At 47.8% G+C, this 13,285-nt stretch overlaps 1 protein-coding gene across 1 annotated transcript in view; it reads left to right on the top strand.

Annotated features, from left to right (window-relative positions):
* RALGDS (ral guanine nucleotide dissociation stimulator) overlaps positions 1-13,285 on the top strand; it is a 131,069-nt gene that overhangs the window by 831 nt on the left and 116,953 nt on the right. The gene's annotated exons all lie outside the window — the stretch shown is intronic.

The following is a 13,285-nucleotide window of genomic DNA, read 5'->3' as shown; positions in this document are numbered from 1 at the left end:
CCTGCCTGCTGCTTGCGCGCCTCGCCCGCCGCCCGCCAGGCTTGGCTTTCAGGCGCCGGCTGGAGTTTGTGCCCGGCATTGGTGGAAACTTTGTGGCGCGGAGGGGGGGCGGGACGGGGCGCTGCTGAAGCGCTGCGCTGGGGGCAACTATTTCTCCCCCTGCCAATGTCTCACAATTCTTCCCTCGCCTGCATTCGCTGTTGCTAGAGCAGCACTCTGTTCATGCTCAGAGACCCATTGAATTGCATGCAGGGGCAAAGCCAGAGCAGTCAAAATGAAGGCGCTTCACTTTGACTTTCCAAAGAACTGTTGCGCGATTAGGCCCAACATGTGTTTTCTTCTGTTTTTCCCAGGCAGATGCCTCTGGAAAGCCCACTAGCAAGGCCTGAAGCTGCCTCTCCAGCATCTGCCACTGTACGTGGAGGCTCCTTTGAGCTCTCTGGGCTGGCAGGATGGGGAAGGAGAGCCACTTGCTGTCTTGCAAAGCCCTGTGGTGAATCCTGACCAGACAGGTTCTCTTTCTTGTTGTGTCTTTCAGTAATAGATAATGAGAAGCAATTTGGGCAGGTTCTCTTTCACATACCAGCCCTCCTCAAACACCTGGGGCTGGCAAAGACCCATTTTCTTTTGCAGCCCCTCGTGTTGGGTTGCAAAGCATCAGTTGTGCTCTGGATGCCCAGTGCCAAGAGCCTGCGTTCCCTTCTGGCAGCTGACCTGGATGTGATGCCTGACCCGGATGGGATCCCTTCAGGCAGACCGGCTGTTAACCCTTCACTTGCTGCCCCCTCTGGAGGGCTGGTATTAAGCAATTGCTCCTGGGCAAAAGAGGCAATTGTTCAGAGCTCTCCTGGCTTGCATGAAACCAGAAAAAGCTGGGGATGAGGTAATGACATTTCCAGCAGGCTTGAAAGGGCCTGGACATTTGGTAAAAGCTCTGAAACCGCAGAGATGCCCGGTTGGGAGCAGGGCTTTATGGGAGCATAATTGATTATACAAAATGAGTAAATATATGCAAATATGTTTACTTTGTATAACTTACGCAAACCTCAGAAACCGGGATTTCTTGGTGCAGAATTTTTGGTTTGGTTTTTAGAATTTAAGCAGCCCTTTTCTTCTCCCTCTTTGCCCCAAAGGGAAGGAATAAGGTTTCCTGGATCTTAAGCCCTGAGCTATTTTTGTTGCCCCATATTGTATTCTGCCCTTGTGAAAATCTTCTCTTGGATGAGAAGAGCCAGACAACAGCTTTAAAAACGAGGTCTGATCAGCCTTTGGGAATCAATTGCGTTTTGGAAGTAGGTCCAAAGTGAATTTTGGCAGGTGTGGTATTTCAGGTCATGGCATCATAAAGGGGGGCGGGGGGGAGCTGTGTGTGCCAGCATTCTCTCTGGTCCAGACCCATCCAAGAGAGAGAGAAGGCTGCCTCCCTTTGCATCCGGTTGCTCTCAAGCTTGCACTTGTGGCCAGTGATTTGGACAACCCTTTCTGCTCGGGCAGGGGCACCTGTGAATCGGGACAGCAGAACGTTCTGCTCGCCAGCAGGGGGCACCTGCTACTTTGTTTAGATGAGCAAAGCATGTTGCGCGGCTGGGTTGGCTGGAGAGGCCGGGAACCTTAACAGGCCCAGTCTGTGCTGCTCCCTTCGCTCCATTCACAGTCTAGAGTCCGTCTCCATTTAGAAACTGGGCAACATTTGACTTGATTTGGCTCCAGCTTGGTTTTGTGCTAGAATATCGGCTTCTGTTATGAGACAGACTTCATGTCCTGACTTTCCAAGAAAACAGGTGCAAGTCTTTCAGCGTCCTTGTGAGTTGTATTGTGCATGTTTTCTGGCTGCTGCAAAATACCATACCGTAACTATTTGGATCCTTTTTGTGTGGGTGAGTGCAGTTGTGATAGTGAGACATTTCTAGAGATGCAGCACTGGTTGGTTAGGAAGAGGGCCCGACTGCAGCGGGGTCCTCCAGGAAAGTACCAGCTCTGCATCCTGTTGCTGTAAAGCTCTGCTTGGAACCAGCTTTGCAGGTGGGCCAGTTTGAGAACGGAGGAAAGGGGAAAGGCCAGCGTGGTGCAGTGACTCTGGTTTCCTGGCAAGGCGCATTTCCTCGCTCTTTACACCTTGTCCCTTGTCCCACCCTCTCAGTCTTTTTCATAGGATGTATAAAGGCATGTTCTAGCAATTATTCATTACACCCAAAGTTTTTTCCCATCAATTACTTGCAAGAAATGTGTTTCTGCTGGGGGGTGGGGGGAGAGGAGCTGTGAGTGAGAGAGAGAATTTTTGCCACTGGCCAAAATGAAAAGCTGTCCCTTAATTGGTTAGTCTTTTCTTCTTCCTTCCTGCTTGCTTGTATGCTCAGCATTCTCTGTATCGTCTGAAATACATGCTTTGGGCAGAAGAAGAAGAGAATCCTGGATTGGCCATCGGGAGACTGCTGGCCTCTTGGGTGGCTGCATCTGGCCCCGTTGCATTAGCCGCTCACTCCTACAACAGCTCCTTCTGGGGCGCACTGTGTGCCTTCTCTCTTTCTTACAGAGAGGCATCCTCTCGGTCTTATGTCTCTCCAAGTCCTCTGTTTGTCTCCACTGTCACTTGTTCTTCCTCCTTTTCATAGTTTGTCTGGCACTAAGAAACAATGTTTGTAGGTCATGGCCTTGATGTCAGGGCTTGTGGGTTGCTGGATCACAAAACATCCAGGATAAGTTTTATTTTTCCCAAGGGGGAGTAGTTCACATAATTTAAAATTGCTGGCGCCCTCTGATGGAAAGCTCGGCCTCCTCCAGACAAAGCTGAGCTCACCAGGATGGACCAGAGCCTGGGATGTTTCTCTGATTTGTGGCTCAGAGGAGCCCCTTGTCTTTCTGGCTCCATCTCCATCTCTGTTGGAACAAGCAGTCACCTACCTATCCTATCCCACAGGAGGCCTAGGTTTCATTCCCTTCCTGTCAAGCACAGCGCCTGGCCACCTTTGTCAGGAAATGTTTAGTTTATGCTGGAGACAGGAAATGAGGATTATAAATGTTGTGTCTGATGTATTAAGCATGGAAGCCAAAAAGAACAGTATAGTCAGGCCTCACGTTTGAGTCCATTAGGAGAGGTGGAAGGATTGGGTTCAGGAACCTGCTTTTTCTGTCAAAAATCCAGAATATGGTGGCTTGGGAATAGTCCCTGGCTTCCCAGCTCAGATTTGAGTTTTCACAGTACTTCAGGTTCTGCCATCTCCCTTTCCCTTCTCCCAAGCCTGGGTCAGAAGCTGGGCTCTCAGACAAAGACTAAAGCTTCAAATTTGCATGTTATATCAAAAAGTTAGTTGCTTAGATGTTACTTCTCTTGACTGGTTTGATTTTGGTAGGCATCAGACATGAAATCACATCAGCTGTCAAATACTAAACTCTGATGCATGTTTAGTAATACTAAACTCTGATGCAGATCAGATACTAAAGTCTGTTTCATGTCAGAAGTTTGTCAAAATACTAAGTGCTACATTTCAGCTATTTAGTGTTAAACATAAAATATTGAACTCATAGGGAACAGGATATCAGATATTCAGAGATCCAGAGAGGGGTTAGCTGTGTTAGTCTGTAGCAGCAAAATAGAAAAGAGTCCAGTAGCACCTATAAGACTAACCAGCTTTACTGTAGCATAAGCTTTCGAGAATCACAGTTCTATTCATCAGATGCAGATATTCAGAGGATATTTAACCTCATTTTAAGTGGAGGTTTGGGGAGCAAATTAAATTCAGCCCTCTAGGGTAGCAGTATGACTGAGCTACAGCTGGGAAAACAGGATGGTGAATGTTCGTGGAAATTACACCTGAGGCTTGTTCCCCATAAGCAGGAGAAGAATGCAGAGCCAGTGAAATGGGAGAATGGGCTCCAATACTTTAGACTGCAGGTAGAGGATCCCATTTTAGAAAACTCCAAACAGAAAACAAGCTCAGCAAGCAAAGAAAAGGGGCAAATCCTGCCTTCCCACTGTGTTAGTTTTCTTATTTACTTGGGATTTTTTATGGGATATTCAAGTTTCTGGACCAGCCTACTGTTTGGGGATTCTGCTCCCAGTGGACCTGATTCTGTTAACCTCTACCTACTGTATCTCTGGTAGTCTGCTCCAAGCTTGAAAGCTCCCATGCTAGCTTTCCATATCCTGGCTTTTAAAAAAATTGTCAGCACAACATTTGAGCACATTGATGGATCCATGTTTCTGAGACTGGAAAAAACTATGTTTGGGATCCACAGCCATAATAGTAGGGTTGGGGGCATCAGAAGAACATACTGTGGGAGGGGGTTTGCAGTGCTCAGTGGTGAGTTCCCAGCAAGGAGTTTCTTCTCCTGAGAGCATGGCCTTTTGCCGCTGGACTGCAACTCTTTGGCTGTTGGCAACCGTGTGGGCAGGAAAGTTGCCTGTAGGGTCTGAGCCTGTGGTGAAATTAATTCTATTATGTCCTTTCCTTGTGGACCGCTAGGTCCCATTTAAGTGTGATGCCAGCAGACAAAAAGAATGTCACTTTGTGATGCTGCTTGTGCCTGGCATCTTGTTTAAACTAGACCTAAGCAAAGGGGGCTATGTGTGCGAAATTAGGGTGCCACTGCAGCACCTGCCCGGGCTACCCATTCCTGGCATGCTTACGTTGCACGTGTAGCAGCTGAGACCCAGTTTGCCTGAGACACCGAGAGCATGCACTTGAGTAGGTTCTTCTGTCCTGCCGGCATCATTCTTAATCCAGGCCTTGCTGGAAGGATGTGGCGAAATGGCCCACTTAGTGCGGTTGGGTACTGAAGACTTCCCACGTGAGAGTTGCTGGCTGGATCTGGCCAGTGGTCCAGGTACTGCAGCATCCTGTCTCTTAGGGAGGCCAACTAACTGCCCCTTAATTAATGTTGGTCTAAAACATTTAGATACTGTTGCCCCCTACCCCTTCCTGGAGGTGAAAAATCATAGTTGACAATTCAGATTTAAATAACTAACAATTTGATGCCAAGAATCTGTTCCCTGAACCCATTTTTCCCTTTTCTCTCATGCAGCTGTGCACGTGATTGCAGTGGTGCATTTATAAGGGACTGTGCCCACCGCATCCACCCACTGAAGCCACTGTTTTGTTTTCAGCTTGGACTTCTTTTTCTCAAACGGCAGCCGTCATGCTGAGCTGGTTTCTGGGCTGTACAGACTGCATGTGGGGTTTCACCTGGCTGCATGTTCCTCCATTTAAAAAAATCCTCACACATAGAACCCAGATGTCAGGGATCAGAATTCTAGCCCTAACATCTTGTTTTGATTGGGGAAAGCTTTTTTTCCCTTTTAAAGAGAAGAGCGTTCAGGCATGCAGGCCCTCACCTGCACAGAAGTGATGCAGTTCAGAGGCAGGATTACTACCCCATTTCCTCTTTATGAGGACTAGGACCTTATCTTGCAGTGAAAATACAGGCCAGGACTCTTTCCTGTGTAAATAATTAGTGGCAGAAATTTTGGAATGGCTCTCTAGATTAGATTGCAGAATGCTGGCTTCTTTCTCACTGAAGAGGAAGTTTCCCATCTGGTGGGACAGCTGTGACACACCCAGATCCATCGCCTCAGGAGACCTCAGCCTAAAAGGGGCTCATAGTTATGAGAGAGCTGGATTTTGGCTCACACCTCGTTATTTTGCTCTTTTCTTTGAGGGAAAGGGCCATTTACCTCTTGACACTGGCAGAAGTTTGTTTATGTATGGTCCCATTTTGGAGTGTAAGCAAAACAAGTTTATCTCTCCACTAAGGAGTTCACAGTCCAGTTCACATATGCAAGAGCCCCGAGGTGGTAGAATAGACTGCACTCCTTCAGATTGCATCTGGTGGATTCTAGTTTTGTGTGCGTAAGAATATCCAAGTAAATGGATAGCGTGGATTAATTTACTCCAAATATTGGACACCTGACCCCTTCCCCTACCCTCTAGAATCATAGGGTTAGAAGGTACCTCCAGGGTCATCTAGTCCAACCCCCCCAACCCCCCCTGCAGAAAATTCACAGCTGCCTCCCCTCCCCACACCCCCAGTGACCCCTGCTCCATGCCCAGAAGATGGCAAAACACCGTTAGGATCCCTAGCCAAACTGGCCTGGGGGAAATTGCTTCCTGACCCCAAAGTGGCAATTGACATTACCCTGGGCAAGTAAGAAGGGCCACGAGAACTAAGTATTGATGTAACCTCTTCTGCCCTCCCCCTCACGATCTGCCCAGGCTCACAGAATCAGCATCGCTGTCAGATGGCCATTCTAGCCTCTGCGTAAAAATCTCCGAAGGAGAGCCCATCACCTCCTGAGGAAGCCCGTTCCACTGAGGGACTGCTCTAACTGTCAGGAAGTTCTTCCTAATGTGTAGCTGAAAACCCTTTTGATCCAATTTCAAACCTAGGTTCTGGTCCTAGGGAGGAGGGGAGGGGCCAGGTGTTCAGTATTTGAGGAACGTTTTCCCTGCACAGTCCACCAAAATACTGGACTGTCTGGGTGAAAACTGGCCACGTGGCCACCCTATCTTGACGAACGGCATCTCACACCCTGCTCCGTTGCCCTCACTCAGGCCAGGCAACAACCCTCCTGTAAATCCACCAAAATAACCGTCACTTACTAACTAATGTAACATCAAAGAATGTTCAGAACAATTATATGCAAAATTACAAAATTTATTTACACAACATTCAATTTTAAATGTACATTCAAAACAATTCTGGTTGAATAACCGTATAGAGGCATATATCGTATCGCAAATGAAAACAACTAGGGGAGGGGGGAACCCTTTCAAACCAATCCCCTACTGTTTGCAGAAACACAATCACTTTGAATGGGGCTAAAAAAGCCTCTCTTCAATTTCATTCAGATATCAATTTGTACAAGGCACAACCATGTTGCTCAAAACAACTTTCACAAAAAATAAACTGCTGATTTAGAATCGGTATTTTTGAGAATTGTAACTGAACGGGTCAGCTAGCAAGAGGTCCCGTTTCCGGTATCCCCTTCTTCAGAGCAGTTACAACTGTAAAGAATGTATAAGAAATACAAATTAATACAGATTAAACAAACATCCAGTAGCTCATTCAACAGTTCTGCAAACACATACTCACATACAGCGATTCAAATCTCACATCTATCTCATCTTTTAGCCCCATTCAAAGTGATTGTGTTTCTGCAAACAGTAGGGGATTGGTTTGAAAGGGTTCCCCCCTCCCCTAGTTGTTTTCATTTGCGATACGATATATGCCTCTATACGGTTATTCAACCAGAATTGTTTTGAATGTACATTTAAAATTGAATGTTGTGTAAATAAATTTTGTAATTTTGCATATAATTGTTCTGAACATTCTTTGATGTTACATTAGTTAGTAAGTGACGGTTATTTTGGTGGATTTGCAGTCTGACGCCGTCACTCTCCATTTTGTTCGTGGTTTTGATTTGAGAGCTATGGCTAACAAGCCTCCTGTGGCTGCGCAGCCCCAGGAAAGTGACCAGCCAGCCCAGGCGCCCACTGTGGCTGCGCAGTGTCACCCAGGAGCGGTCAGCCGGCCCGGACACCCGGAAGTGGGTCAGCACGATGTCATCACTTCTGTTAGTGATGTAACGAAATGGTTACCATGGGTGAAATGAGTGCCAGTTGCTGTAAATCTGTCTTTAAAGAAAGGGGAGGAAATGTTCCCCCTGAGGGTTGATGGGCTGTGGGGCCAGGGAGAGGCCTGCAGGAGTCTTGGTGTGGGATGCCCTTCTTCCTGGACTACAACTCCCAGCTGCCCCGGGCCAAGAAAGGGCGGGAAAAATAAGGGGTGGAGCCGGAATTGACTCAGCCAGTCCTGAGGGGGAAAAGTCAGTTAGGCTCCTTCTTGGGTGAAGAAGGAGAGGCTCCTGCTGCTGGGTGAGACCCGGGTGCCTGGGCCCTAAACGTGGAGGGCCTGGGAGGCAGCAGAAAGGAAACAAAAGGTGAACCTTCCCTGAGACCACCGACCCCTTAAGGCAGAGTAGGGAACAGTGTGGTAGGGAAAGCAGACGGCGGTTCTCTTCAGTTTGACTTTCTGCCCTATGAGTTCTGAACAGGGGGGTCTACCCCTATGTGTGGTGCCTTTACCTGCTTTGTATATAGTGCTCTGTATATAGTTATTAAATTATACTTTTTTGGAATATAAAGGACCTTGTGGTGCTCTGACTACGTAAGCTCCCCCCACTTGGCACACTACAGGAAAGGAGGGAGCCCAGGAGAACTGATCAGACCAGACCTTGGTGGGTTGCCAATTCTCCAGGGCCCACCCAAAGATGGGGGAATTCACTTCCCAGTAGGGAAATTCAGCCAGAGGGGTCTCAGTGCCCCTCAGTCAGGCGGTGTACAATTCAGTGAGTGGTGGCAGCGACGGAGAGTGTGAGCCATGCCCACCAGGGATGGTGGGAGGCGGATAGCGGGGCTAGCAGGCCATTGACGGAAGCTCAGTTGCCCGGACTGAGAGCCAGCGCCTGTTCCACCACAGATGTCATCGCACCGAATGGGGGCATGTGTGTGCTCAAATGTAGAAAAGAAAGGTCAGTGCCACCCCCTTCTCCCCGGAGTCCGGTATTATTCTGGACCCCATCTGAAAACCCTATCTTGAAATTCTGGGAGAATTGTAATTCTGGGAGAACTCTGGGCCACATGCTGGAGGTTGGCAACCCTACCCGGCAGCCCTACAAGGGAGGCTGCAAACCAGGATGTGTTGGTGATTGAACTGTCATAGCTCCCAGGCAGTATAAGCGGCCTGCTGAATTTTGGTCTTGCCTTTTTAAATTACAGCACTTGAGTTCCTTTTTTGCTCCTTCCCTTTACGTCCCTCTGTACATCATGACATGGGACTGAATCCCACAATGCAACAGCATAGATGTTTCCATGGCACTGAGAGCAGTGAGGCGATCTGTGTGAAAATGGGTTTCGGCAGCTCTCTCAAGGGACCTGTTTTTGCTTGGCAGGGGCTGAAAACTAGCAGGCCTCAAAGCCTGTCCTCATTTCCATGGGAACGGAGTGGGTATTTTTGTGAAGTTTGGCAGCCATGTTCAGCATGCAAAAGCTGAAGGGGAGAGCTCTTTGTTTTGTTTTGTTTTGGCTTAGCTTGGCTTGCAATTTGCTTTTCCTTTTCCCTGAACGTGGCCATGGAGGTCCACTAGGTGGCTGGAAGAGGCGGTCAGAATGACTGCGTGGGGGTGGGGGAGTGTTTGTGGCATTCCTTATGCTCCTCCAACATATTAAAGTAAAAAGAGAAAGAGACATGTTGCAACCCCTTCATTTTTATACCAAGGACTCAAGGCCTCACCCTCCCAATCGTTACCCATGTCAGGAAGAGTGGATTAATTGACTCTGGTATAGCCTGCCCTCCACTGACTGAAAAGCTATGAGGTTTTTGTTTGTAACAAGCAGGGCTTTTTTTCAGTGGGAACACAGTGAAACGGAGTTCTGGCACCTCTTAAAAATGGTCACATGGCGATGTGACCATTTTCGCCGAGGGGGATTTAAATTTTAAAAAACTCGCCCCCTTGTTCCGGCTTACCCAAAGTGACGTCATTGTGCGGTCCCCACTGAGTTCCACCACCTCTTTTCCCAGAAAAAAAGCCCTGGTAACGAGAATGGAATTTTCTTTAAATATGAAATCAACAGTTCAAAATGTACATCTGCAAATGTAAATTAGTGGTTGCGCTCTGTGTGACACCTTCATATTCATGCACATAAACCAGATGAGAAATGTTTTCCCCACTCCCACCCTAAGATTTCATAGAAAAGAGCAAGAGTCCAGTAGCACCTATAAGACTAACAAAATTGGTGGTAGGGGAGGAGCTTCTGTGAGCTACACAGAATGTGAACCCATCTGTCCTTTCTAGCTGCATCTGAAGAAGTGAGCTGTGGCTCCCAAGCGCGCATGCCCTATCACAAATTTTGTTAGTCTTGTAGCTGGTGCTACTGGACTCAATATTTTCTACTGCTACAGACAAACATGGACATGAATTTGAGGGAACAGAAAGGTAGGACTTAATATGTTACAATTGTCTCAATAAAAACTATTATCCCAAAGATAGTGCTCTTGAATATATGTCTTGTTGCACCTTTAAGAAATATAAGGTGGTACATGTTGTGAGGTTATCCTCACACCAACCCTGTGAAGCAGGTGAGACTGAGGCTACTCAAGACTTCAGAGCTTTGTGCCTGAGTGTGTTTGGAATCTGTACTGCCTCAGTCCAGGTCCAGTGCCTTGACAGGCTTCAGATGAGGTGAAACCAGGGTTGAATTAATTTAAGCAGAGTTGGTGTGATCATCTGAACTCAGGCCAGTCACCCAAGTGTGGTTAGTTAAGAAGCATCATACCAGAATCTGAAGCCGTGGTTTGAGGCAGAGTGATTAATCTTTCTAAGTTATGGTTGCCAACCTCCAGGTGGTAGCAGGAGACTCATGGAATTAGGATTGATCTCCAGGCGACACAGATCCATTCCCCTGAAGAAAATGGCTGCTTTAGAGGGTGGACTCTGGCATTGTACCCTGCTGTGGTTGTTCCCCTCCTCAAACATCACCTTCCTTGTGCTCCACCCCCCCACCCCCCAAATCTCCAAGAATTTCCCTACCTGGAGCTGGCAACCCTCGCTTCCACATACACAGGTATCCTGGCTTAATCCTGGCTACTTTTCCAGAGCTGTCCTTGCCGCCGTGTTGACTGGGATACTAGTTGGGTCTTTTGAGGAGGGATTGAAGGCGATATGAAGCAGCATTTGTAAATTAGGATTTGAATTACTGTGCCCTGAATCCTGGTTTCACAAACGAATCATTTTAAAAATAAATCATGGTTTTGTCTTATGTCTGAACCCAAGCCACACTGCTTACTGGTTAGCGTGAAACTTGACCCGGCTTCTATTCTCACAGGGGTCCTTGTTGAAGGTGAGGCGGGAGAGCCTCCTTGTGCTGTCTTGTCCACGTCATTCAGAACTGCTCTGAAGATAATATCAATCTTGGACTGTAGAAATTTTAAGATAAACAGGCAGGTTCTCTAGACTGGTTCTGTTAGCAAGCAGTTTTAAGTTCCTTCTCTCCACAACTCGAAGGCTGTGAGCATCAAGTGGCTGTTTTACCATAGGCGAGCAGGCGGCATTCCAGAAAGAGGCCCGAGCTTAGGAGAAGCCTATTTGACACCAGCACTTTAAGGGGGTCATTGGAAGGGTCTTTGCATGGCCTGGCATGCGTCCATCAAAGCAGCAGAGAGAGCTCTTTAGGGATCCTGACCTGCTTTAATCCTCAACACACACACCCCTTTCCCATGTTTCCTTCCTTTTACAAGGGAAATGGGGCAGAGGAAAACAGGCCAACGTGGGTGGGGGAAGAAAGGCGAGAGATACTTGAAAGTGAACTTCCCTGCATTGATTTCCTCTCCCTGCCAGTGGCCAGCTTGGATTCTTGACAGGCTTGGCAGGGGGCACAAGGGCTTCCCAAGCAGTAGAGGAAGTAGGCTTATTTTGGCCCTGGTTCTCCGTAACTTAAAAAAAGGAGGGGAAGTAACACAAGTAATGTTTTAGAAACCTTTGTTTTTGGATATGCCACTGGGAAAATTGAATATATCAGAGACATTTGTATGAGCAGGTAGGATTACATTCAGAATTGGGGCTGGCTCTTGATTCTGTCCAAGCTGGAAGTTTGTAGGAAAGGATCCAGCCCCTGCTTTGTTGCTAGTGGTTTGCTGATTCATACTGGAAAGGACATAAGGGGTGGGGTGGGGATAGGCTCTGGAAACAAGTGGTGTTGCTGGGGATGACAACCCTGGAAACACGGCGAGGGTTGCAAGATTCCCTGGGAGCTAGGTTTCGGCAGAGTGGAATGCAGGGGACGGCACCACTTATGCTCTTCTCTGATTAATCTTCATGTGTCAGTTCTTTGCCTAGGTCTTCAGGTACCTGCTGACAGGTAGATACAGAGTCCAGCTTTCCGAGAAGCTCAGCCCTTGTTATTTAACAAAATAAAGCAAGTTTCTAGCCCTCATGATCGCAAGGTGCTGTTGGATAAGGTTCGGGAAATCCCTGCTGCAATCTGTACATTCAAAAGAACGTTGGAGAGTATTTTCATATTGTGGTTTTCCTGTGGTTTTGGTGCCGAGCTGCAGGGTTTCCCCCCACCCCCCAAGCTTTATAACATTGTTTTCCATTTGTTGGTTTTCTTTAGTTTCTTTATTTTTTCTCAGTTCTTTCTCAGACTTACTTTGATTTAAGAAAGCATAGAGGACTGACTGAGAAACCAAGGAAAGAAAAGAAATGGAAAATGAGGTAGCTCAGAGCAAATAATACTGTTAATTTGGCATCCAAAGCCAAGGATATACCTACCCTGTGAAAAGCACCTGTGGAACCACTTGAAGGGGCAAACAGCTCCTCTCCCCTTGTGGCCATTTCTGCTGGCAAAAATGGCATGGGAGAGAAGCCGGTAACTCCTCCTACCCCCTTGCAGGGCTCTGCAGCCCAACAGAGCAATGGGGTGATTTTAAGCTAAGCATTGGTGTGACAGCAAGTCAGGACAGACACCTGGCCCAACTACACTACCCGGGTAAACTTGCAAGAACCCAACATGTGTTGGATATCTCATTTAGTTTAGCTCATGGTGTTTAGTTTGGGCTTTCCAGCAACTGGAATCAAAACTCCAGTGCTTTGCATGGCTTCCTCTACCTAGGATTGCTTGCCGCATGCACTGGCTTGGGTGCTGTTAGAAAGTGAGGTTTTTCCACTTTCCCATAGCATCATGGGGCCAAACTACACGAAGCTCCTGGCACACGTTGGGTTCTCACTGGATTACCTGGGTAGTGTAGTCGGGCCATCAGCAGCTGCAGGACGGGAGAGAAAGAGTCAGTGAGGGGAGTCCAAAGCTGCCAGGTGGCTAGCAGCGGCAGAAGGTCGGGCTGAAGCTCCCACTGTCACTGCCGCTAGACTCAACCATCCCTCCTCACAGAGAGGGGAAGGAATTGCCTTCCCCTTTCTCTGTGAGAAGGAATGGTTGAGTCTAGCAGGGGCGATGGTGGCAGCTCCTTCTGCCGCTGCTAGCCATGTGGCAGCTTTAGGCTCCCCTCACTGACTCTTTCCCTCCAGTCCTGCTGCTGCTGATGGCTCGACTACACTACCCAGGTAAACCAGTGAGAACCCAACACGTGTTGAATATCTCATGTAGTTTAGCTCATGGTGTTTCTGTGCACCTGGGTTTTCCCCATCTTCCTGCAATCTTTCTCAGACCTGCGTGGCTGTGAGGTTTTGTGAAAGATTGCACCAAAGCCTGCATACCACCTATGTGGGACAGAT

Source organism: Eublepharis macularius, chromosome 14 (genome assembly GCF_028583425.1).
Source record: "Eublepharis macularius isolate TG4126 chromosome 14, MPM_Emac_v1.0, whole genome shotgun sequence".
Lineage (NCBI taxonomy): Eukaryota > Metazoa > Chordata > Lepidosauria > Squamata > Eublepharidae > Eublepharis > Eublepharis macularius.
The sequence above is the reverse complement of the archived record's forward strand: the minus strand, read 5'-3'. Positions and strand labels throughout refer to the sequence as shown.